The sequence below is a fragment of the Aotus nancymaae genome, unplaced genomic scaffold, assembly GCF_030222135.1.
Source record: "Aotus nancymaae isolate 86718 unplaced genomic scaffold, 86718_ANA_hifiasm-v0.15.2.pri h1tg000032l_0, whole genome shotgun sequence".
Classification (NCBI taxonomy): Eukaryota; Metazoa; Chordata; class Mammalia; order Primates; family Aotidae; genus Aotus; species Aotus nancymaae.
In genome coordinates, this window is record NW_026988445.1 from 24,135,652 (window position 1) to 24,160,299 (window position 24,648).

General features: G+C 37.1%; 1 protein-coding gene across 10 annotated transcripts in view; it reads left to right on the plus strand.

The window, feature by feature from the left end:
- CHRM3 (cholinergic receptor muscarinic 3) overlaps nt 1–24,648 on the plus strand; it is a 490,492-nt gene that overhangs the window by 43,590 nt on the left and 422,254 nt on the right. Inside the window, exon 1 of one of the 10 annotated variants that reach the window (XM_012443746.2) lies at nt 7,543–7,621. The exons of the other annotated variants lie outside the window; for them this stretch is intronic. The gene's annotated coding sequence lies outside the window, so the exon portion shown is untranslated. Of the gene's footprint in view, nt 1–7,542; nt 7,622–24,648 lie in introns of those variants that run through there. 10 annotated transcript variants of the gene reach the window in all.

Below are 24,648 nucleotides of genomic sequence, written 5' to 3' on the forward strand. Positions count from 1 at the left end.
AGATACAAACAGGTAGCAAACAGTGCTTGGTACCATCTGAAGAAATTAAGCTGAAAAGGGCACCTTACTCTTCCCTTAGAAAATTTGAAATACTAATTAAACAAACTTCTAGACACTAATCCTAAACTAATGTTATTTCCGTATTACTGTATCCAGATACTTCCCCTCAAAACCCAAGAAATCTTCTACTTAAATCTGCTGGAGCACTAAGGTCATAGATGTGATAACTTAACAACCCCAGTAAGCCCCTGCTGTGAGTATAGAGTAGGAGCCAGGCACCCAGGTGTTCCTCATTCACACACTCCTTTACAACTATCTCTATCCTGGAAGGACATGACTATGAAGGTTGTCGGGAAGTCTCAATGGATCATGCCAAAATGGTTTGTAGACCGGAATATGCCAGTATAATATGTTTGTGATTTGTGGATGGTGACTGTCCAGGGGGTCTAGATAAGGAGGAGGAGGAAGACAGGTGAGAAGTTCACAATCCCATCTGGAAGTGGGCTATTTGGTGATTGCCTACTCAAGTCATTTTATAAACATTTTTCTTGAGAAAAATCCAGGAAACAGTTTGTTATTTGCTGGTAACTTCTCAGGGACATTAAATCAGCAGGCCTGTGCTCCTGCTGATCTGACATGATAGATTTGGATAGTCATTCATATTTTATATTGATATTGAAACATATTGAGCCTCCTCTTCAGTCATCTGGGTTTCATTTGTGTCTAATCTTACATAATTAGATACCAGTGTGCTTTGCTGTTCGTTATGTGAAGAGTGAAAGGGGGGAAATGCTTTCTATGTAGATTATGAGCAGAGTTGCTTTTGCTCATTTGCTTACACTGACCCCAGGATATCTCATTTATAAGTGCTGTGCTAGGACATTTACTTTGTTTACTTTGAAAAGTTGGCTTTGACTTTCATTATATGAAAATGTGATGTGATAATCAGCAAGATAGAGGAACTTATGAAAATCAATTGTGATATCATTTAGTAAACTAAGGAGAAGACTGAGGTTTTATTGGTACTTCAAAATGGAAAGAGAGACTGTCAAATCTAGTCAAATCTATTTTCTATCGAATGATCACAATAGTCTGTTAAATAATTTGCAAGTATTGCTTTCTAAGCCATTTTCATGGGTTCTTTTATTTTTGAATATTGAGGCTTCCCAGGATGGTATTCTTGTTCCTCTAATTAATTCAACAATTATTTATTGTGTTGTGTCCTATTTTTACTCTCTGTCTGAGATAACACATTTCCAGTCTTGACTTTATCCTCTTCAACTTTGACTGTCACCTCGCATTGTCTTCATCCAGCTCCGTGCCGTGTCTTCAAACCTTTACCTTTATTTCTAGCTGTCTCCTCTCCGCATCTCCATCAGGCACCCTGAATCCCAGACCCAAACTCATGACCCAAACTGACTGCTCCCCAAATACCACAACCTATATACTTTTAGAGAATGCTATCCTGTTCTAAGAATAGGTTTATATTCTTATGTTAGATACTGGCTTCTATATACTAAGACAAGAGTGCCATTGCTGATTGCTTCATGACTTCATCATAGGACTCAAAGGCCAGTGGATATCAGTATTGTTCCCATTTCCTTTCTATTAGTAAATGTTTAGTAAAATGTTGCAGTAAAGAAAATCATATGAAGTTATGTAACTTTTCAGAAATTAAAAAAACCTGCTTAATAATACTTAATGCTTTTAGGAGTGCAATGAAAAGTTCTCCCACGTTGGGCGCAGTGGCTCACACCTGCAATCCCAGCACTTTGGGAGATCGAAATGGGAGGATCACGAGGTCAGGAGTTTGAGACCAGCCGAGCCAATATGGTAAAACCCCGTCTCTACTAAAAATACAAAAATTAGCCGGGTGTGGTAGCAAGCATCTGTAATCCCAGCTACTAGGAGGCCCAGGCAGAGGAATCACTCGAACCCGGGAGGCGGAGGTTGTAGTGAGCAGAGGTTGCACCACTGCACTCCGGTTTGGGCAACGGTGAGACACTTCCTCAAAAAAAAAAAAAAAGTTTTCCCACTACTGCTGGGAGATTTTCACTTGATGAAATCCCAAGGAAATACTGAATAAAGAAGTAAATAAATGCCTGGCTTGAAGTTCTCCGTTCAAATTAATATCTGGTGTAGGCTAGACATTTTGAAGTTTGATGTTTCTTTTTGGTAAGTGTACATACTTAAAAAAATGTACTCAGAGTTTTCTGTGCTTTACTGAAAGAGTATCCTAGTGGCAGCAAACTCCACCAGGTTAAAAAATTCAATTTATAAAATTATAGATTTAACTTTGTACTGGAATTTGAAGCTTCGATTTTCCTGAAAATAATTTTTTACCATTCTATTTTCTTTTTGACATTTCCATAGTGATATTTTGCACTGTTGGGAAAAAATATTTATATATAAGGCAATGTTACAAGGATCACACTTCTCTTTAGAGACACATTTCTCTGCTCTGGGCCACAGGCTACTCCCCTGATTGTATTTGCAAATACAGGGTCACACTCCCCAGGCTGAACGCAGTGTCAGGATGATCAAAGCTCACTACAGCCTCCACCTGCTGGGCTCAAGCAGGCCTCCTGCCTCAGCCTCCCAAGCAGCTAGAATTACAGACACATGCCACCACATTTTGCTTTTTATATTTTTTGTAGAGACAGGGTCTTGCTATGTTTCCCAGGTTGGTCTCAAACTCCTGGGTTCAAGCAATCCTCCTGCCTCAGCCTCCCAAAATGTTGGGATTATAGGCATGAGCCACTGCGCCTGATCCCACTTAACTATTTTTTGATGCCCTTGTTGTTCCTTCCAGAGCTCTGAATTTCTGCCACTTTCTGTTCTCTGGGACATAGTCTGCTCCGCTGGTGGGATGGGTGAACTGAGGGTTGTGGTGACATGGAAAGAATTCCTTTTTTTTTTTGTGACAGAGTCTCACTCTGTTGCATAGGCTGGAGTGCAATGGCATGATCTTGGCTCACTGCAACCTCTGCCTCCCAGATTCAAGCAATTCTCCTGCCACAGCCTCTTGAGTAGCTGGGATGACAGGCGTACATCAGCAGGCCCTCTTATTGGGCCTGTGCACACCATTGAATTGGAAGCAGAGGATAGTTGGCAAAATAGAGATGAGAGGCTGAAACGTTCACCAAAGCAACTCAGGGGATCTGAGTCTGAAATTGGAAACTAGAGACCATTGATAGGATTTCCTAGGTAGGACTAAAAGGGCAAACTGTTTAAACTGGATTTAAGACAAAAATAATGAATACTTTTGAATGATTCCTGCAAATTTCTAAGGCCCTATTATGTCCCTAACACTTTGCTGAGTAGGTGAGTATGATCTTCACTAGGGTAACGGTTATGGGAATGGAAGGATAACATGGTGAAGGTCACGTGGAACAGAAACAGCAGATACAACCATAGACTACAAAGCTCTTCAATGACTTCTTCACTGTTACTTCTTTTTCAGCCATAACCATATTATATTTTAAAATCTAATGAAACATGCTAATTTTCTCACCTAAATTATCTTACATTTTATTATATTTTAAGTACATTTATTTCTATCATAGGATTTTTTCTTAATTATTAAGAAAGATTTAATCTATAAAACTATAGCTACAGTACTGAGATGTAAAACTTACATCATACATAGAAATAGTGATTTTTTTTATTCTCTCTCTCTATCTCATAGAGGGAGCCCAGTGTTTGATTGGAAGCCCACAACCAGCTGAAAATGGAGTTACACTTTATAAACTAGCTAATAAAGAACAAGATTCTGCTTTGACTTGGTAACGTTAAATAGGGTGTGGGCATGCCCGCTTGATATCTCTTTGCTTTATCTTGACATGTTGACCCTGGTGGACCTCATCTCTGCATTTTACTTTGATACACCACAACTTATAGAATCTCCTTCTTGTAGATTACCCTCATGATGTGAAGCATAGTGAACGCTGTGGTTACCATTTGGCAGGGCTGTTGTGTCATTATTTTTGAGATTTGGGATGCTTTTAGGGACTACAGAAGCTTTAAAAGATCTCTTGGAAGAGATAATGCTTACCTTGATGAAGGTGTAAATCCCTTATAAAGAACATTGAGGATTTCTTATTAAGTGTGCAATCTAATATTTTTCAATAGTGATGTGCTTCTGAAACCTATTTTGTAATTCTCATATTACATAAGCAAAAAGTTGTCCACATGTGCACCAGTCATTAAAAAATAGAAAACCAAATCAAGATATCTCAGGGACTTTAGAAACAAATAATGTTTAATGTGGGAATCAAGGCACAGTCCAATCTGGTTTCCTTCATGAACATAATAATCCCCCTCCTGAGCAGCTGTGTAAGTCGGCACTAGCTTCAAATCCAATTTCTTAAATAGTTGCAGCAACATCTTGTCTTGGCATACTTGGTGTGAAAATCTTCAGGCTCAGATCAGTGGCAGAAACTGAAAAGGCACACCGTGCTTTGGGATGGCCAGCAATTCCTCTGAAGGTCTTTAAATATTGGTCCGTAAAAATACTTTGAAACATGGTCCTTGGGTTTGTATTCGACTAGAACCCCTAGAATATCCCGAGTGGTCATGTCAAGATAGTAACTATCTCCTGACATCTAAATCTGAATCGCTCTGCTGACAATTATAGTAACAACACTAGCATGTGATAGCTCTTATATTTAGTCACTCATGGGGAAATGTAAATCCAATTGGGGGAAAATAAGTAATAGTAGAATTTGTGATAATTCCTGTGGACAGGCTGGAGTCAGGGCTTCGGACTGCTAATGGCAGTATTAGGATAGTAGACGCCAGGAACTAGATAGGAACAATGAGAGGAGGATTGAAATAGGGTCAAAGAAGGGTGAGAAAGGACTTATTGGATAAATCCTGCTAAGATGTTAGTTTCTCTTGGAATAATGGAGAATGCAATCAACCAATATACTACTAAAAACTGATCTTTAAGATCGAGGTACCAATTATTAAAGCTCCATTAAGTTTTGGCCTTGTTGGTTTATTATGATTGATTATGATCATTGCATATCATTGTGCCTGGGGTCTTTGTACCTGAGTGGTGAAGACTGGGCATATCTGGAACACAGAGTGAGGGGGCTGTCGGTACAGAGAAGGTTAGGTAGGGAGCAACAGGTGATCATCATGCCTTTTATTAGGGTATGGCACCATGTTTTTAGATTTTAGGAAATAATTAGTGTGTAAAGAAGATGGTTAATATCAGGAAGTGTAAAAAACCTCTCTGTAGGGACATTAATTTAGGGACATGAACCTGATAAATTTACATATAAGCCAAAATGTAGAGGTGGTTCTGGAAAATGAGTCACACACACAAAAAAAGTGAGAAAAGAAGACAAGACGTCAGGTGCAGTGGCTCGTGCCTATAGTCCCAGCATTTTGGGTGGGTGAGGTGGTGGAGCACCTGAGCCCAGGAGTTCGAGACCAGCCTGGGCAACTTAGTAAGACCCTGCCACACACACAAAAATATTATTTTTAAATTAAAAAAAAAAGAAGACAAGAGACCAGAAAATGCAAATGGGAAACTAGGCTGCTGGTCTTGGACAATATGCATGTTTCTCATATAGGAGAAATGCTAGAATTAAGGGCAGGGCGACTCTACATTCAGGTGTTCAGTCATTCCAGTTTGGAACTGAGAGGACTATAAAGCGTGTTTATCATTAAAGAGACGTTTTCTTCGGTCTCTGTTAGTCACAGTATTACTCGACATTTATTGAATGAATTATTTTTGTCAGGGAGCAGGTCTGAGTGCTCTGTTGTTCTTCAGCCAATTAACAAATGCATCCTTTGTACTAGAGCTAAAATAGTACAACCTCAGAATTGTACCTCCTTAAATAAATTCTTAATCTTTGTCTGGAAACCTGCAGTATTGGCCCAAATGTCTTGATGGTTAAACTCCATCAAGAGCTTGGTCTTCCTGGAATGACTGAATTGACATTTACACTTTGTTTGTAAGGCAGACATTACTCTGGGTGGTATTTCATTTTGACAGTCTTTTGATTACTTAGTGCTCTTGGTGTTGACAGTTAAATTCAGAAACCAGCAGATTGAGGGCAGAAATGGAAAAATAATCTAAAAATGGAGTCTCCCCATAGTGATTATTAACTAATGGATGGATTGTAAAGTTCTAAACTATCATATAAAATACGTATCATTATTTGCTGCTGAATAGATCTGAAGTGGAAAAAATGGGAAAGGCAGCTTACAATTGGAAAAGTTATTAGGACTGCTGGTTCCGGATAAGTTAAACAAAAGTAAGACAAAAGAAAAAGGCAAACAATAACACAGTCATTACCTAAATTGGAGTTTGTTTGCATGCTTTTCTGTGCCATTCTAAGTAAGGTCTTAGACAATTGTACTTTTCATCATTATCTACTAAGATGTTTTAATATCTTTTGTCCCTATAAAAGGTCAGAGGGTGAGTTGACATTTCCATTGTTTCATTTCTCATACAGAAATTCCAATATTTCTCTACATTTGAGAAGAACTGCATCTGCAAATTGAGAGTGCAGGAATTAACGGATGTATAGTTTACATAACTGTCTGCAAACCAAGAGACTGACTTCGTTCACATGCAGGAGAAGGGTGGGCAAAACCAACTGTTAGCACATTTGGAAAGGTCCATGGACATAGACGATGTAAATGTTAAGTCGTTTCTGACCTGTGATAAAATAAGGCACTGAAGATTCTTTCAAATAAGCCCTTGGAGGAGACTGGGAAAGGCTTTCTCAGGTGGTTAATGCTTTTGCCAATTTTGTATAGTTGTAGCTAATAATTATAAATGAAACAAAATTCTGCTTCAAACCTTGCTGTGACCAATTTGTTATAAAGCTGTTTGTGTGTAAGAATCCATATACTTCTTATCAGCTGAACTCTTACCTCAATTACCAAGCACAGATGTGAAGGATTTAAAAATCTTTGATAGCAACTAAATGTTTAAGACAAATTAAAATAAAATTCCAAACATATAATTTCTGTTTTAAGCATGCAGTATTATTTGAATTTAATTTATACTTAGAAAGGAGATAGACCACATATTAATTTTCAAACTGTACATAATACGTATCTTTTCTCAAATGCTTCAGTTGCCATAACAAGGTTCCGTGTCAACAGGTCGTCTAAAATTGTTTGTCATTAAAGACAGTTTGAATACATGTTAGTTCTTTTTTTTTCTTTTTTTTTTTTTTTTTGAGACAGTTTCACTTCTCAGCTCACTGCAACCTCCGCCTCCCAGGTTCAAGCAATTCTCGTGCTTCAGCCTCCTGAGTAGCTGGGATTATAGGCACCTGCCACCATGCCCAGCTGATTTTTTGTATTTGAGTAGAGATGGCGTTTCGCCATGTTGCCCAGGCTGGTCTCAACCTCCTGAGTTCAGTCAGTCTGCCCATCTCAGCCTCCCAAAGTGCCAGGATTACAAGTGTGAGCCACCACACCCGGCCAAAATACATATATGTTCTTGATGCATATGTATCTAGAGAAAGCTTTTTTTTTTCCTTGTAGTGTTTACAAATTTTTCACGGTGAGAGAGATGGTCTCTCCTGGAAGCCAGTGTGTCTGAGGCCAGAGCAAGTGATATTTCTTTACCCTGCCCATGAGAACTTCAAACGTAAGTGGGGAATTTGGATGAGACTCTTTGAGGTTGTTCTGAGAGTGCATACTTTAACTATTTTGTTCTGATTAGAGAAGAGAAAAATATAAGCAGGGAATTTGTAAAAGTTGATTAATCTTATGACTCAGGCCTTATTTTTAAGTTTACAAGGGCCTCAGAAGTGGCAGATACTCAAGCATTTTCACATAGTCAACAGATATGGGAAAAGAAACAAAATGCTCTTTTCACTCTAGGAGTTCAAGTGGCGTCTTTTCTGGTGAATCTCAGTGCTGAGTGAATTACTCTGTCTGGCAGTGAGTACATTGGCTTTTCCTGTGCACAGGCCCTTGAGTTGTGGGGTGGAAGAAACAAGGTCTGCAATTTAATCAAGTCTGATATTTTAATAAACGTATTTACAAATAAGGATAAAATACCAATTTTAATTTAAAAGAGCCACCTATCCTGAACATTTTTATTTGGTTGTGCAAAGTATTACTGCGTGATGGTTTTATGGATTTAATTTATAGTGAAATAACAAAGCTTATTTTATTTCGTTTAATAGTGAATTACAAAAGTCTGAGGTAATCGTTCTTACATAAAAATATTTGAAGTGAATTTACAGTATTTGTCTTTGCGCGTGTGTGATTATAGCAGTTGTGTGTTTGAGGAATAATCCCATGATTGTATAACTTGTCTTTCATCATAGACTCTCCTGATAGGGTATTAAAATGAATATTTCCTATTCAAGTTTCTTACAGTTTGCAAAGGAACGCTTCTCTTTGTAGTGTCACAAATGCAAAATTGATATCAATTTCTCTAAATAATTATGAGAACATCGAATCTGGAGGGAAACAACTGCCAGTAACCTCCATTTATGTAAGCACCAATCAAGTTGGAACTGCAAAGGTCACATCAAAGTGTCTGTGAAGAAAAACTGCTGCTAGGATAAGATTTTTCCGGCTCTTTAAAGTGCCTGTGACATGGAATGCTGGAAATAATAAATCCAGACTATTTTGCTGGAAAGTGCTTACTTTAATGAAGACTCTGAAGAAATGCTTAGAAAATGAAAATCTTAAGAGAAATACTTTTCTTCATTTTAGCATTAGTCAGTATAATATTTTAACTCCTCGAAGGCTAGATATACCCAAAATTAGTTGAGTGAAACTTCACTCATCAGAGAAAATTTGAGAAAGAGTAGAAGAGAATTGAAATCCACAAACATTCATTCGAGTCTTTCTTCACCCTTTGTGTGAAATATGTGTTTCAGATTTTATAGTTTTCGAAGTCCATCTACATTTATTGTCTTATTTAATGCTTACCAAATAAAGTAGCTTATGAGGTGTCTGCTCTTAGTAATTGCAGCACAATTTTTGAGTACTGGGAGTCAGGCACCAGGCCCAGCGTGTCGTGTGCCATCTCTGGGTCTTTCCAGAACCACTCAGCTTCGTTGTAATGGCCCTGCCTTGGTGATGAGGAAAATGCCTGAAGCTGGTTGTGGGTCCTTCTTCAGGAGTCACAGAATTAGTATGCACCAGACAAAATGCAAAAGCCCATCCTATCCTATTCTGTCTCCGTATATTTTAAATTCCTTGCTCTTTTACAGTGAGGTCGAAGAGTGTTAAAGAACACGCATATACCACTGGGTTACCATAGATCACACAAAGATAAACAAGACATTTTACAATATAATAGAGGCAGACATTTCATACACAACAGTAATAAAAAATATTTTGAATAAATGGGGAGTATATAAAATACTAGGGATTTATTAAATAGGAAGCAATTAATTTGTGCTGGAGGGAATAAGAAAGACCATTTGAGGCCCTGCCAGGGGAGCTGGGACCTGAAGGGTGAATAGGACTTTGTCAAGGAGAGAAGTCAAATATGATGAATACAAAGGAAGATATAAGACTGGAAGGGAACGTGGGGAGGGGAATGTGGAAATCCACTAGATGATACAATCAGAATTATATTAGTTCAGTGCAGAAGTAATTGAAAGTATGGCAAACACCGGGATTGCTTTTGCATCAACCTAATAGCTAGCAAACAAATACAAAATGTATGACATAAGAAAAATTAAAAAGACCAGAGAATATTGTGTTTCTTAGTGGCCCAGAAGAATGAGATGAACTAAAAGAGTGGGAGTACAAGAGGAAAACCGTCTCTCTAAAGTAAAGAGATTGGATTTGATAGTTGTTTACCTGTAGGGGCAGAGATGGTAAAAGAAAGAACAGAGATGCTACTGAGGTCTCTGGCAGTAAAGACAGAGAAGAGAGAAGGGTCGGCAGATCAACAGCGTGACAGATGATTTCCTTTTGTGCAGTGGGCCACTGGATTTGGCAACATTGAGATTGTGGACATTGGAGGGATGATAATGAATGATAATACAATTGTAATGTTGAAGAAAACGTGAAAATTGAGGAAGTTGAACCATGTGGATGTGAAATACTTTTTTGTCTTCCAAATTGTGTCTAATGTGGCAGAGGATAAAGAATGAATACTTGGGCAATGCTAGCTGGTCTAATAATGATGTTGATGAGAATGGATAAGCCTGATTGAGCTCATACCGGGTGCCAGGTGTTACCTATTTTTCCATTTACCTTCTTAGCACCCTCGTGATTTTCTTTCTACTAACGAAGGGAAAATATATATGGAATTTAACAGAGAGTGGTCAGCCCTGTGGCAGAGAAGTTTCAGGACTTGGGCATCTGAGCTTGGGGTGAGAAAATGGATTCACAATAGTAGCCAGAATGGAAACAGAATGGCATTAATGTTTCATAGCACTTTGCACATGCCTCTGTTGCAGGTGGACTGTGTAGCCACCATCTAAGGTGTGGCATGGAGGTAGAAGTTTGACAATCATCTTTCAATGCCCCTTCATTAGAAAAGGAGACTTCATAAGGTGGATTTCTCTTTTCAGGATTGTTGCAGAAATGTGGTTAACAATAGAAGATTTAATGCACCAGCAAGCTAATGTTTATAAAAGTGGTTAGAACACTGTTTCAAGAATAGTGCTGATTAAGAAGTCAAATAATATTAGCTATCATTATTACTATCATCATCCATCCATCGAGCCAGTAAATATGAATGCTATCTACTCGGCAGTGGTGAATCCAGAGATAAAAGACATAGTATCTGCCATGAAGGAATAGTATAGTGGGAAATGAAGGCAAAGCTGCTAACTACAGAGGGTACTGACCCATTTAAAAATAGAAGAAATTGAATTAATTATGACATCTTGAATGGCATGCACTTTCTAAACCTTCAAGACAGAACAAATAGCAAAGACAAATAGAGTTGAATGCATTCATATTTAGAACTCTTAAACTGAATAAGAAATCAAATTAGGAGCCAAAGAAGCTGAGTATGATTTGTAGCAAACTATAGGGAACATATATTGAAGTTTTTACTAGATAATGGTATCAATTAATCTGCTAAGAAATCGGTAAGCACCACATAGATTAGTGATCAATATATGTGGTCATTACTAAATAGCAATGAAAATGTCTAAAGAAAACAAAAACATTACAACTTAGAAATGCAAATTAAATCCATCAGGAGCTAGCTACTTTTTCACTTGGCAAATAAGGCAGAGATTTTTGATATTTAGTGACTGTCAATTTGCAGTGAAATGGGTTAGCTCATGCATGATCAACAAGAATATAAATGGTGCAATCCATTGAAAAAACAACTTATCAATGTGAAAGTCTACATTTGAGGGCCTGTACTACTGAAATAATATTAAGTATGATGAAGGCAATGTGCATTTTTATTTCAGCACTATTTGAAGTGGTGGAAAGTTGGTGCAATCAAAATATCTATTTAGAAATGGGGAGTGGTTAGGTAAACAGTGGTTCTAAGGGAACATTTTGAAAGATGTTAGTAATGTTTATTTAGCAGCATGGAAAATATTCACAAAATATCATTAAAGAAATAAAGTAGGATGCAAAAACTATTTAAAATAGTTAAAATAATGATATTAAGAATAAAAGGATTTTGTTACTGTTAATGGTTATCTTTGAGTAACAGGCCTCTAAGCAATTTTTATTTCTTTCAGTTTTTCAGTACTTTGCAAATATTATTTAATTGGAATCTAATTCATGATCATGTGTACCTGCAATCAGTATCATCACCAACTCAAATTTGATTAGCATTTTCAAATATTCACTAAAGTATTTAATTTTTTTTTTCAGAATAATTTGTAAGATAGGGCTGGCAGTATATTTTTCTGTTAGACATAAGAAAATGAGGATTCATGACAGCTCAGTATTAAAAATATTGTTTTAGAAAAACATCTTAAGAAACTTTGTAAGAAAAAAATACAGGAAGAGAGGATTAAGTAAAGTCACCTTTACGAGTTTGTCTCTATGTATATTTTCTTACACTATCTCAAGAATTTTGGAAGAGAGAGAGAATGGCAGGAAGGAAAGTCCCAGAAGAAAAGAAATTACATAGATTTTTTTCTTGAAAAGCACCTGGGTACCAAGAACACAAACAGAAATATCTAGAAATTTTGTTAACAGACCAGAATTTTTTGGTTCAGGTAGGTAAGGAGAGCCATTAAATTAGAATACATTTATTGAGAAGGCATCCTTGGAGTTGGTATTATGAATTGGGGCATTTTTCTTAGCATCCATGTCCCTTTTAATATCTTCTTGTTTTTTGTCTGGGTTTGATATGTCATCATTCAATGCTAGAACCACCCAGCCACATTGTTGCGAATAAACTCAATCCAGCACTTTGTCCTCAACAAAACAAGCACTTCAGTTTACACAGACATGGATTCCAGTCTGGGTTCTACCATTTCACGATGACATAATGTTGGACAAATTATTCAAGCTCTTCCAACCTCATTGTTCTCATGGTTAAACCGAAGACCACAGCTTATAAAGTGGTTTTGGGGCCGGGTCCGGTGGCTCAAGCCTGTAATCCCAGCACTTTGGGAGGCCGAGGCGGGTGGATCACGAGGTCAAGAGATCGAGACCAACCTGGTCAACATGGTGAAACCCTGTCTCTACTAAAAATACAAAAAATTAGCTGGACATAGTGGCGCGTGCCTGTAATCCCAGCTACTCAGGACGCTGAGGCAGGAGAATTGCCTGAACCCAGGAGGTGGAGGTTGCGGTGAGCCGAGATCGCGCCATTGCACTCCAGCCTGGGTAACAAGAGCGAAACTCCGTCTCAAAAAAAAAAAAAAAGAAATAATAATAATAATAAAGTGGTTTTGGGGGATTAAATGAGACAACACAGGAAATGGCCTAGCACATAGTGACAACATAATAACGATGGCAACATTAATAGTAAACAACATAATAAATGCTCAATGAATCTCTCTTTTCTAAATCTACCTCCATCAGGATATCTATTGTTAGTTCTATAAGGGAGACGCAATGTTTCTATAAAATTTACTTTCTAGTTTAGAGGAGTTTTAGTCAATGACTAGTGAGATTGTTAACTTTAAAATGATTATATATGAAGTAACATGTGCTTATTAAATTATTAATATGTTAGGTTGGAGTCTAGAATAGATTCCATTCAATAATTGTTCAGATTGAATGTGCCAAGTTGAGGAATGACATGTAATATTTATTATGAGGTTTGGGGAAAGATAATTGATTTTTTTTTTTTTTTTTTTTTTTTTGGGAGACGGAGTCTCCCTCTGTCACCAGGCTGGAGTGCAGTGGTGCGATCTCGGCTCACTGCAGCCTCCGTCTCCCGGGTTCAAGCAATTCTCCTGCCTCAGCCTCCCAAGCGGCTGAGACTACAGGTGCACACCACCACACCCAGCTAATTTTTATATTTTTAGTAGAGACGGGGTTTCACCATGTTGGCCAGGATGGGCTCGATCTCTTGATCACATGATCCTCCCACCTTGGCCTCCCAAAGTGCTGGGATTACAGGCATGAGCCACCACGCCCGGCCGATAATTGATTTTTTAAAACAGGAACACTCTATCAAGTTTGTAATAGATCTGAGCTCTATTTTATCTCATATAAGAAAACTTTCCCCAAGTTGTCTAAAAACTGAAGTAAATAGTTTCTTATAAACATTTAAAATAATATATTAACAGATTTCTCTCCTCATGACTAAAATATTACTGTAGGCTGTAGTTACAAGGCAATTTAAAAGGGACAGAACTATTGATAATAATTATTACTACACTGAATAGTTTTTTGTTTTTGTTTTGTTTTTGTTTTTTTTTTCAATCTTAAAATCAGGTACAGCATGAAAACAGAGACTAGAGGATGCGCTATATACAGAAAGTTTAAATACCGTGGTCTGAAGTCTTTAATATCAAAAAGCGTGAAGTTGTGGAATATCAGATCTTTCTTCAACTAGAGAATGAATACCTAGCCTTCTATTTGATTTTAACACAACGGCTCTGTTTATTATAACCGTTTGTTACCATAAAAGTATAAACTGAAAGGTAGCAATGATGGGTGAGTGTAATATATTACATTAAATAAACTTGTCCTGTGCGCAGAACATGGAAAACTCTGTTTACATTACAGTAAGCTGTTTTCTGCTGCATTTACAATTCTGCTGTGCAAATAAATTAAGGGGGCTTATGACAGCTCAATTTAGTTTGTCTGGTCAAACCCCGAAGACATTATTACTATAATTTTAGTATATTTAACTCTATATAGGCATTTAGTAATGCAATAATCAAGCAAGTTTTTTTTTTTTTTTTAAGAAAAGTGTGTTTTAGCTGATCATTTAATAAAAGAACAAAAGAAAATTACTAGATAAAAACTGCAACAATCCAATCCAACACTCATTAAACTTGCAAAGGAGGTGACGATAAAGGTCAATTTAAGAGCTTGTAGGATACTTTAAAAATGGAAAGGTGGGTACTATTTAGAAAATGATTTTCTTATACTCTATTTTATTAATTCATCTAGGTAGCAACTTTGGTTTGGACCAAAAGTAAAAGTGCTAAGAGGTGAAATTTGCAGATGGTTCCAAATTCTCTTTTGTATTAAGTAGAATAGATGCTACTAAGATAAAAATTAGTTATTTATAGTCTTTACTGTACTTAAAGGTAAGATCTGATTTTCTCAGCTTTCTATTTAGGATGAATTGTCACTTTCTGGTGTGTGTGTGTGTGTGTGCATGCATGTTGTGAGTGTGTATAAAATTGCATCATGGGGCACTATAGCAAAGTGAAGTGGAAAGAGACATAGGTTTGGAAAAAGACCTAAATTCAAGTCCCTGCGTGTTAGGAAGGTGATCACTTAAGCAATGTGAATTACTGGGGGTAGAGTTCAAGCTTTCAAATTATGTTGTCTTAATTTAGAATTGTATGGGTGCCCTGGACCGGTTGACAATATAGGGATTGATACCACTGTCTTCAGCATCTCATGACTGTTTTTGCACATTATTGCCTTGGTCAAGGACACGTTTTGCCCTTTCTCCTCCCTGTGAGAGTCTTGTTATCCTTCTATGCTCATTTCAAGCATTCCCTCTGAAGTTTTCCTCCAAAGCATTTTTAGTTATCTCTTGCTTTAAAAATATTATTTGTTGATTGTAAATGTAACATAAGAACCTTATGGAAAAATACACAAATAAAAAGGTGAAAATAAATATCTTAACTCCTTGAATTAGGAATAAATGTCAATAGCATTTTGCTATATTTCCTTCCAGTTTTATTTTCTGCAAATTCATATTTCCCCTCCAAAGAACAAACAATAGTAGCAACAAAACCAACTTAGGAATTTATTTGTATACTTTTATATTCTCTCTCAATATTAAATCATATCCATGTTTTCATATCTTTATTCTTATGAAACATGATTTTCAGATCTTCATAGTTCATCACAGATTTATAGCATAATTAATATAAAAGCTCCTCTTTTTTTGGCCATTGGACTTCTTAAAATATAAGCAAAGCATGAAATCATTCTTATAAATTATTCTTGTGCACATCTAATACTATTTCTGCAGGACAAATTCCTAGAATTCCTGGGCACGTACATTTTTTATACTTTTGAAATACATTGCCAAATGGGCCCCTAGAGAAACTGCGTCATTCTGCACTTCTGCCAGTTCTAGGCAGTAATGACCATGTTCACTGCGTCTCCTCCTGCAAGGGCAGGGTCATCACACCACATTTTAGCAATTTATTTACCTGTCTTTCTCTGGCCACTAGACTACAAACACCTATGAGGCAAGAGCTGTATCTTACTCATTTTTAATACTAGAGTCTAGCATGGAGCCTGCCATGAAAAATAAATGCTGAGCTAAAATTTGTAGAATGAATTATAGTTTTCTAGTTTGTGTCTATTCTTTTTATCTTATTTTTCTATATGTTGCTTCTTGTCAGTGACATTAAACAATATGAAATACTGCCATTTCTGCTACATCATTAAATAATCCTGTGATTTCAGTATGTTAATTTTAGGACTGACTTTGATTTAGTCTGGACGGATAATTTCCTTTATGACAAGGTTAGCGGTAGAGAGAATAAATATGGTTTTGAAAAGTAAGTTTGTATTTACTCTACTTTCAATAGTAAGTAGTTGGAAATTTTTAGAAAAAAATTAATGATTCTAGGTATAAAAACACCTTTATTAAAAAAAGCAGGACAGACTTTCTTGGCAATGCATGAGGGTCCCGTGCTGGTTAAAGTAGGTGTTTCATATAACTCAGGTTTGCAAATGCTCACATTGGTTATATATTCAGTTTGTATTATTTGAAACTGTAAGATATGAATAACTTTGGTTGATTACGTATCTCTCCTTAAATTTTTTAAATCATTCTTCTCAACCACTATTGAGGTATGACTTACAAAACAGAATATTTGTAGATCTGATCCTAAAAATTACATTATAGTGATGAACTAATACATAAAATCAGTGTTCAAGGAGCAGGATCAGTTTTAAATTTGAGCGTCATCTATTATAGTCCCAGTAAATGCCTAGTGAAGGCCAGGCATGGCGGCTTGTACCTGTAATGCCAGCACTTTGGGAGGCCAAGACAGAAGAATCAATTGAGCCTGGGAGTTTAAGGCTGACACGAGCTATGATCATGACATTCCACTCCAGCCTGCGCAACACAGCGAGACCCCCATCTCTACAAAAAAAAAAAAAAAAAGTTAAAAACTTAGCCAGGTGTGGTGGCATGCATCTGTAGTCCTAGCAACTCAGGAGGCTGAGATGGGAGGATCACTTGAACTCAGGGATTGGAGGCTGAAGTGGGCTGGTGTCATGCCACTGCACACGAGGCTGGAGTGTGACCTGTTCCTAAAACAAATCCGAATAATAAGAAATGCTCAGTGAACCAAGTTCACCATAATAGTCTGAATTTGAAGTAAATTAAAGCAGCTTATGTTTTATAATTCTATGGAATTAAATTTTTAAATTTTATCAGACAATACCAAGAGTTATTGCCAAGAATTAGTATTTAGGCAAGAAGAGAAGGATCAGGTCAAGAATATGGAGAGCTGGCATTGCAGGGTGTTGAGAGGACAGGCTCAGGAGCTAAGAATGGGGATTCAGAACCTGGTTTGGCATGGAGGGGCCACAACTTCAGCTCTTGTGCCTCAGTTTCCCCATTGGTGTACCAGGAATAATAGTAGTACTCACTCCACTGGTACCATACGGATTAGATACATTCACACATGTAGAGCACTTGAAACTGTCTGGAATGTATTTTTTAATCAGATATTCAACTGAATATGGATTTCAAACTTTAATAAGATATTTTTAATAAATTTAACTTAATAACTAGTAGGGAAACATCCAGCCAAAGATGGGAAGAAATTTAAAACACATCTTAACACAGAAATATTATTGAATGCAAAATATATAAGTAATTAAAAATGTACATATATATAAAATGTGTGATCTTGTTTTTCTAAATTCTATTGCCTTTTATAATAGATTATTTTAGAATACCTATTTCATTATATTTTTAAATAGTTACAAATTTGATTAAAATGCAATATATTTTTAAATTAAAAAAAGGACTTTAAACAAATTATGCTGTATCTGTAGTTCTTCTTACATTATATAATATTGCTGCTTAAATATACTATCCATAAAATATGTGCATCCTTTAAAAAATGGTGTTTATTGATTTCTTATAACTATGTAATGTATGCTGATATCCTATTGTTATAATTCAGGTACTTTATATATCAACCTCATTTAGGCCACTCGACAGGAAAAGCTATTCACGTGTTAAGAGCTGTGAATATTTACTGACTGAATTACTTTTAACATTGGTTTGGGTTCCCACTCGTGTCACAGAAATCACCCGCCCTATGTAGATGCCAATTCTAATTTGTATCTATAAAAAGTTTATATTATTTATTATGAAACAATTAACAGTTACTCTCATTACCCAACCACGAATATCTACAGCAATAAGTGGCTGGTGACAGTTCCAGGAGGTTCAGACTGTAATGAGAAAAAGACCTCAGGAATTCTGGAAATTAATTGCTTCATTAAGCCCAGATTTTAAAGGTAGTTTTCAGTTTTAAAAATCTCTACCTGAATAACCACCAAGCAGGATTCTAAGTATGTTCTAATACTTCCAATATGAATTTTCACTGCAACCAACAGATTTCATCAAGATGGAAGCTTAGTGTAATAATGTAGGATCCATCCGAATCTATTGCTTGATGTCTCCAAACAAAGAATTAATGAATGTGTCAAATTCATTACCCAAAGGGAGTATAAATGGTAGCAGAACTGTAGATTAATATCTGACAGTTATATTTAAAAGGAAACTCATTCCTATTCCAGAAAGCAGTGAAAGTTAAAAAGATAAAACATACTCTTTCTGTATTTAGGCTTGCTTCTAATTAAATGCTGGGGAATGAGACGAGAGACTAGGAGAGACTAGACATTTCAGCTCAGAAGCCCTTCAAACTTCAAGCTCAATATGCTGTCGTGAAGATAATTTGACCTCTCCATTATATTTCAGTTTTATTTACGAGACAAGGGAGAGGAAAACTTTAAACTAGTCATCTTTTATTCCTACCTTACAATGTTTATCAATGCAAAATAATAGCTAATTCCAAATAACAAATGGAAATGGATTTGTTGCTATCTCGTGTGTTGTAGCAAAAGCTGAGCTAAAATGCCTATTTTTAGAAATCGGCTGATTTCTTTACATGTGGCTTCATCTAAATATTATGCCAGTGTCTACAAAAACATCTACGATATTTTAAATACATGGCTACACCTTTGTACAGTTGTGCATGAGATTGTTGTGCAAATACATTCTCTGTCTTGTTAGAAACAAGACGCTGCTTCCTTGTATTTCCACACAATTAACATGGATCTATTCCAAAATGAATGAACATGTTTAGCTATTAAACGGAAGGATGCACGTAGATATATATTATGCATTCTAGTAGGCATTAATTAGGTATTCTATTAGACAATCTTAGATACTGCAAATATTCTAAAAGTTTTATTTTCATAAGCAAATATGTCTGTTGAGAAGCAGACCCCAAGGTGGATTTAGAGGTGCACGAAATTTATTGGGATGGAGGCAGACGCCTGCAAAGGATAAAGGGGAGGGGAGCATGAGTAGATGGAGAGGGCCTCAAAACCCCAGCACGGGTGGCACCCGGTGAAGGGAGAGGGGAAGGAATGAAGGATGGGAGAGCCTCCGACTGCAGTGCAGTTAGGAGAAAGTCTTAGCCAGGTTGATGGGAAGTGTATAATAGTAGGAAAAAGAATACTATGCAGCCATAAAAACAATGAGTTCGTGTCCTTTGTAGGGACATGGATGAACCTGGAAGCCATCATTCTCAGCAAACTGACACAAGAACAGAAAACCAAACACCGCATGTTCTCACTCATAGGCGGGTGGTGAACAATGAGAACACATGGGCACAGGGAGGCGAACATCACACACTGGGGTATGTTGGGGGGTGGGGGACTAGGGGAGGGACAGCAGGGAGCAGGGAGTTTGGGGAGGAATAACATTGGGAGAAATGCCTGGTGCAGGTGATGAGTGGGATGGAGGCAGCAAACCACCATGGCATGTGTGTACCTATGCAACAGTCCTGCAAGATCTGCACATGTACCCCAGAACTTAAAGTACAATAAAAAAAAATAAAAATAAGTAAACTAATGCTTTTATCCTGCTGTACTCTCAACAAACACATTCCTCAAATGTGTAGGGAGTTTTCCCCAAGCACCAAGCAGTTCTTAGAGGACTCCGACTTGGGGGCGAACAATTCAACTCAATTCTGACACCGTCCACCTGGAGCTAGTGGTGGGTCCCACAGATGAAGGGCTCAGTCTCACAAGACTGTCCCTCCATTCCAATGCCAATAGTAAGTCTGGGCTTCTGGAGCTTCTGGTAACTATACATTGAGAGTTCCCAGGACCTGCTTTTCGAGGTTAATTATTTGCTAGATTGACTCATGGGACTCATGGAAATGCTTTGTTCATGTTTACTCATTTTTTAAAATGAAACGGATGAACAGCCATTTTGTTACAGTTACCTACATTATTCAGGACATAACATGCTGTACAGGTTTATAGCCTAGGAGCAATAGGTTGTATAGCATGTAGCCTCAGTGTGTAGCAGGCTACACCATCTAGGTTTGTGTATGTCCACTCTTTGATGTTGACACAATGACAGAATCACCTCAGGAGGCATTTCTCAGGATATATCCTGGTCATTAGTGATGTGTGACTATGTATTTCTTATGTCATGGGAAGTCTCCACACCAAATGGTGGACAGGAACAGCCTGATCAGGGTCCCCTGTCCTGATCCCTGGCTGAGGGCATCCAGAGTGGGGCATTTGGGACTGAGGCTGTGGAAGAGAGTGTGGTCGGGCATGAACACCACACTGGATCGAAAAGTACAACAGCTTGAGGCTATCAGACAACTGCCCTTCCCAGAGCAGGTTTTATTGACGAGAGCTCTGAGCAGAAACCATTATGGCCATTTTACTGACCCATCTATAAAAATTAAACCAGCTGGGTGGGATGGCTCATGCCTGTAATCCCAACACTTTGGGAGGCTGAGGAAGGTGGATCACAAGGTCAGGAGTTCGAGACCAGCCTGGGCAAGATGGCAAAATCCCGTCTCTACTAAAAATACAAAAATTAGCTGGGCGGGGTAGCGTGTGCCTGTAATCCCAGCTACTTGGGAGGCTGGAGCAGGGAATTGCTTAAACCCAGGAGCTGGAGGTTGAAGTGAGCCAAGATCACGCCAGGGCACTCCAGCCTGGGTGACAGAGTGAAACCCCATCTCAAAAAAAAAAAAAAATTAAAAACTCTTCCACAGGAGCAGCAATTGAAAGTTTATCTACGTCTAACTTCTTTACTATCTGCTTGAAGATGTGCATCTCCATTTTTGGTCAGGTGTCTTAAGTCTCAGCCATTCCAGTTCTGAGAGCAAGATACATGAAACGGCTTGCTGCTGTCATTCCCCGGAAATCCTCAGCCAGATGCATCTTTGACGTTTGTGTCATCCTTTCTCAGGTCAAACCAGTGAAGCCATTGGGATCTACGCTCAGGTCCCTGCTGGCCCCTTTCTTTGTATGACCACAGGCAGGTCACTTAACTCTGTAAGCCTCTGTTTTCTCAACTGTGAACCTGGAATAATAATAGAGTCAAGGGCTGACAGTGAGGATTTGATGAAAGAACACATATAAACCTCTCAATATGCATATGCTAAGCAACCTAAGATATTAGCAGTTTTTATTGGGATTGTAATTTTTTAATGTCCTTGTGTTATCTACAGTTTACATTCCAGAAAAAACAGGTTGTTATATGTATTTCTTTATTTGTGTTGACAGGCTTTATTTTGAGAGCTCTAATTATATCCTTCAATTTAGTAAGTATAGTATAAATGATATCAGAGCCTACAAAACACCAAATTACATACTTTGTTGTATAGTGCTGTAGATTTTCAACTTGGGGTTTTGTCTATTTGCATGCAAAGCCATAGTTCCAAAATGTGTACTAAGTTTTCATATTTCTGAAGAACAAAAATAAATGTTGAGGGCTTTGGAGTGGATAAAAGCAAGCAAGTTACCTGTTTAGACTGAGGCCAACACAGCCATGCTTCAGAAGTGAGCAGTTTCATAATCAAGAAGTGATACATTTGCTACTTTTGTTTCCCTGTGAAAAACACTCATCATAAAATTATGAACTGCTTAAGAATGCTTTTGATGGATATGAGAAGAATTAAAGTGGTTTAAGAAGGAGATTATAAACTAAATTAAAGGATGGGATCAAATATGGTTTAGGATGTGGCTCCAAACCAAGTAATTTGTGAAATGGTTTCATCACTTGTTTCTGTCGATGAAAGAAATTGTTTCTTATGAGAGGGTACGGATTTGTGGGTTTCAATTCAATATCAGTTATGTCACACTTGTGTTGTCCAGGAAAGTGCCTGCCACAGTGATAGCTGAAGATTTGTAGCTCAAGGAAAAGTGTTCTCAAGAAGCTTACATTATAGTCGGGAAAAGAAAGGAAAAGAATAGAGTAGGTAATACAGGAGACTGCATAAGAAAAGGACAGAACGTAGGGTATGTTAGGTGGTGGCAAACGTTACCAAGAAAAATGAAACCGAGAAAAAGGCCTTGTTTTTAACGTGAAGGGGTCACCAGAAACTTTACTGATTATCTACTTCATAATGAACAGATGTGACTGTGTTTCCAGGCATACTCAAGCCACTGGATACAAAAGCCCATATTTTGAAGATGACTGGCTCCTGTGTTTCGGGAAGTGGTGGGTGTCTAGGAAGCAGAGCTAAATGTGTGATCAGGGCTGTATTGGTGTGGTTTCAACTAAGAAATAGAGCAGATTGCAGATAAAAAGAAATATATTGCTTATTCCAAAATGGAAGTCCCTACTATCTTAGTACTAAACTGATAAATTTAAATGCTGAGTATATTTAAAACCAATGTAGGAATGAAGGTCTATAGATAAAGTAAAGCATAATAATTAAGGTAATAAGGCATATTATGTCCAAATCCCATAAGGTATCATAAATGTACAAGCTTTATAATCCAAAGCATTTGATTCTTGAATGCATTTTGAAGGAATTTTCAAACTTCATAAATCTTTGATTTAAAAGATACTTCTTTTTAGCCTGCATTAGTTTTAACTGTACAAAATCCTCATTAGAAATATTAAGAAAATTAACTCGATATTGTTATGGACATAATGACCACAGACTCAAAACTCTGAAATAGAACTCTGCACTTTGCTGCTCATCTGAATGCAGAAAGAAGAAATGGGAGAAGCCCCCATCAGGGTGTAACTCGTCCGGCTACTTGCACCTTAGAGGTACAGGTCTTGCTTACTCCCTTTATACTGAAAAGGCCCATAGTGTTGGACAAAGCTGTAGGGGTCTCTTGAAAAGAATTGTTTTCACTGTAGTTAGGGCTCATTCCCAACCATTAACTGCTCTTCTCCCCCAAGTGGTCAAGGTTTCCAGATTTCCTGTGACACAGGGAATAGTTGGACTGGAGATTTTGTAACATAGGCCAGTGGCTAGAATAATATTTGCCAAGAAGTATCATGGAGTTTAACCATCATCTTGACTCTGGAGTCCTTTTTGTCCCTAAAACTAAATGAAAAATCAAGTACCTATTTTCAAATAAATAATAGTCATAATTAAAACCAAGGAAAAAATATAAAAAATCATTTACATTCATTTTGCTACATTTTCTACTTATATTTTAATGAAATATGGCTTAAAATACATTGGATTTAAATGTAACTGTAAGAACATATTTAATCTTCTTAAATTTCCTTATACGCTGTATAAGGGAATCTTCAAAGGAATCTATATTATTATTATTATTTACATTTCATTTGATTTTCATATTAATATCATCCTTAGAATCCTTATTTTGCTTTAAGTACTAGTTTGTAAGAGGAATGGTTATAAGCAGAAAAGTGAGTTCTACTGAATGCTATACAGCTTCAATTAAGATTGATAATTATACTTAAATGACAGCAACATTCACTAATAGATAATGGCTTTATTTTAGTTTTTAGAGAACAGTTTTTGGAGTAAGAGGATGGGTAGTACTCTGAGGTCCTTCTTCTCCAACCTAGAATTATTTTAAGACAGTTGATAGTTTTGTCTACCAATGCCATAAAGCAAATCTTAGTGGTGAGAGAGCTTTTGACATTTTCTCCAAAAGATTCTTATTAAAAATAATGTCCACATACACTTAAGAAGTGATGTAAATGCATTAACAGATGGGATTTTGAGATTAGCTAGCTGTCTCCTAAAAGTTGTCAACCTTTGAAGCACTCATTTTTATTTAATAAATAATTATCACATATTAACTGTATGTCAGAGCCTATTCAGGGGCTTTACCCACACTAATTTGACTCTCCAAACCCCTCTGAGGAAGATACCGAGGGAGAAATCTAGACACAGACTGGTTATGTAACTGCACAAAGTTACATGGCTAATAAATGGCCTAACTGAGATTCAAACAAATATAGTCTGGCTCCAGAACAGATTCTGAACAGGAAATGTGCTTGCAACAGAAGCGTTGGGTATTTATCCATGAGCTTGTAAGAAAGTGTAAGGAGTGTGTATTGAAGAAGAATGGAAAGGTCCAACATAAAAGGGACCAGAGAGTAAAAAGTGGGCCTTTTGGACTTCTCTGCCTTCTCTTGAGTATGGGATTCTACTCCTATTTTTTCCCCTATCGTAACTTAAGGATTGGTGCTTGTTGCTAAGAAGTTCCAGGGTATTAAGAAGAGTGCTAATGACATCTTCTCTTATTAGGAAGTAGATTTGCTACCAAACTCCATCCCAGAATGGTTGGTATCCAGTGAAAGAAACTGGTGGGTTGGTTTTAACCCAAGGCTGCATTTATATTATTTTTTCTCTCTTATTATTACTTTAGCAATTCTCCTCTTTCCATATTACTCATTCTTGTATCTAAGGAAGAATTCTTCCTTAACCTACTGTAATTCCTTTTAATTAAAAAAAATCTACACACCTTCTTTCAAAGAAGATTTAAGGTGATACTCAAAACGACATAAAGTACAACACAGTAAGCTTAAACTAGATAATGAAAATAATGATATAAAAA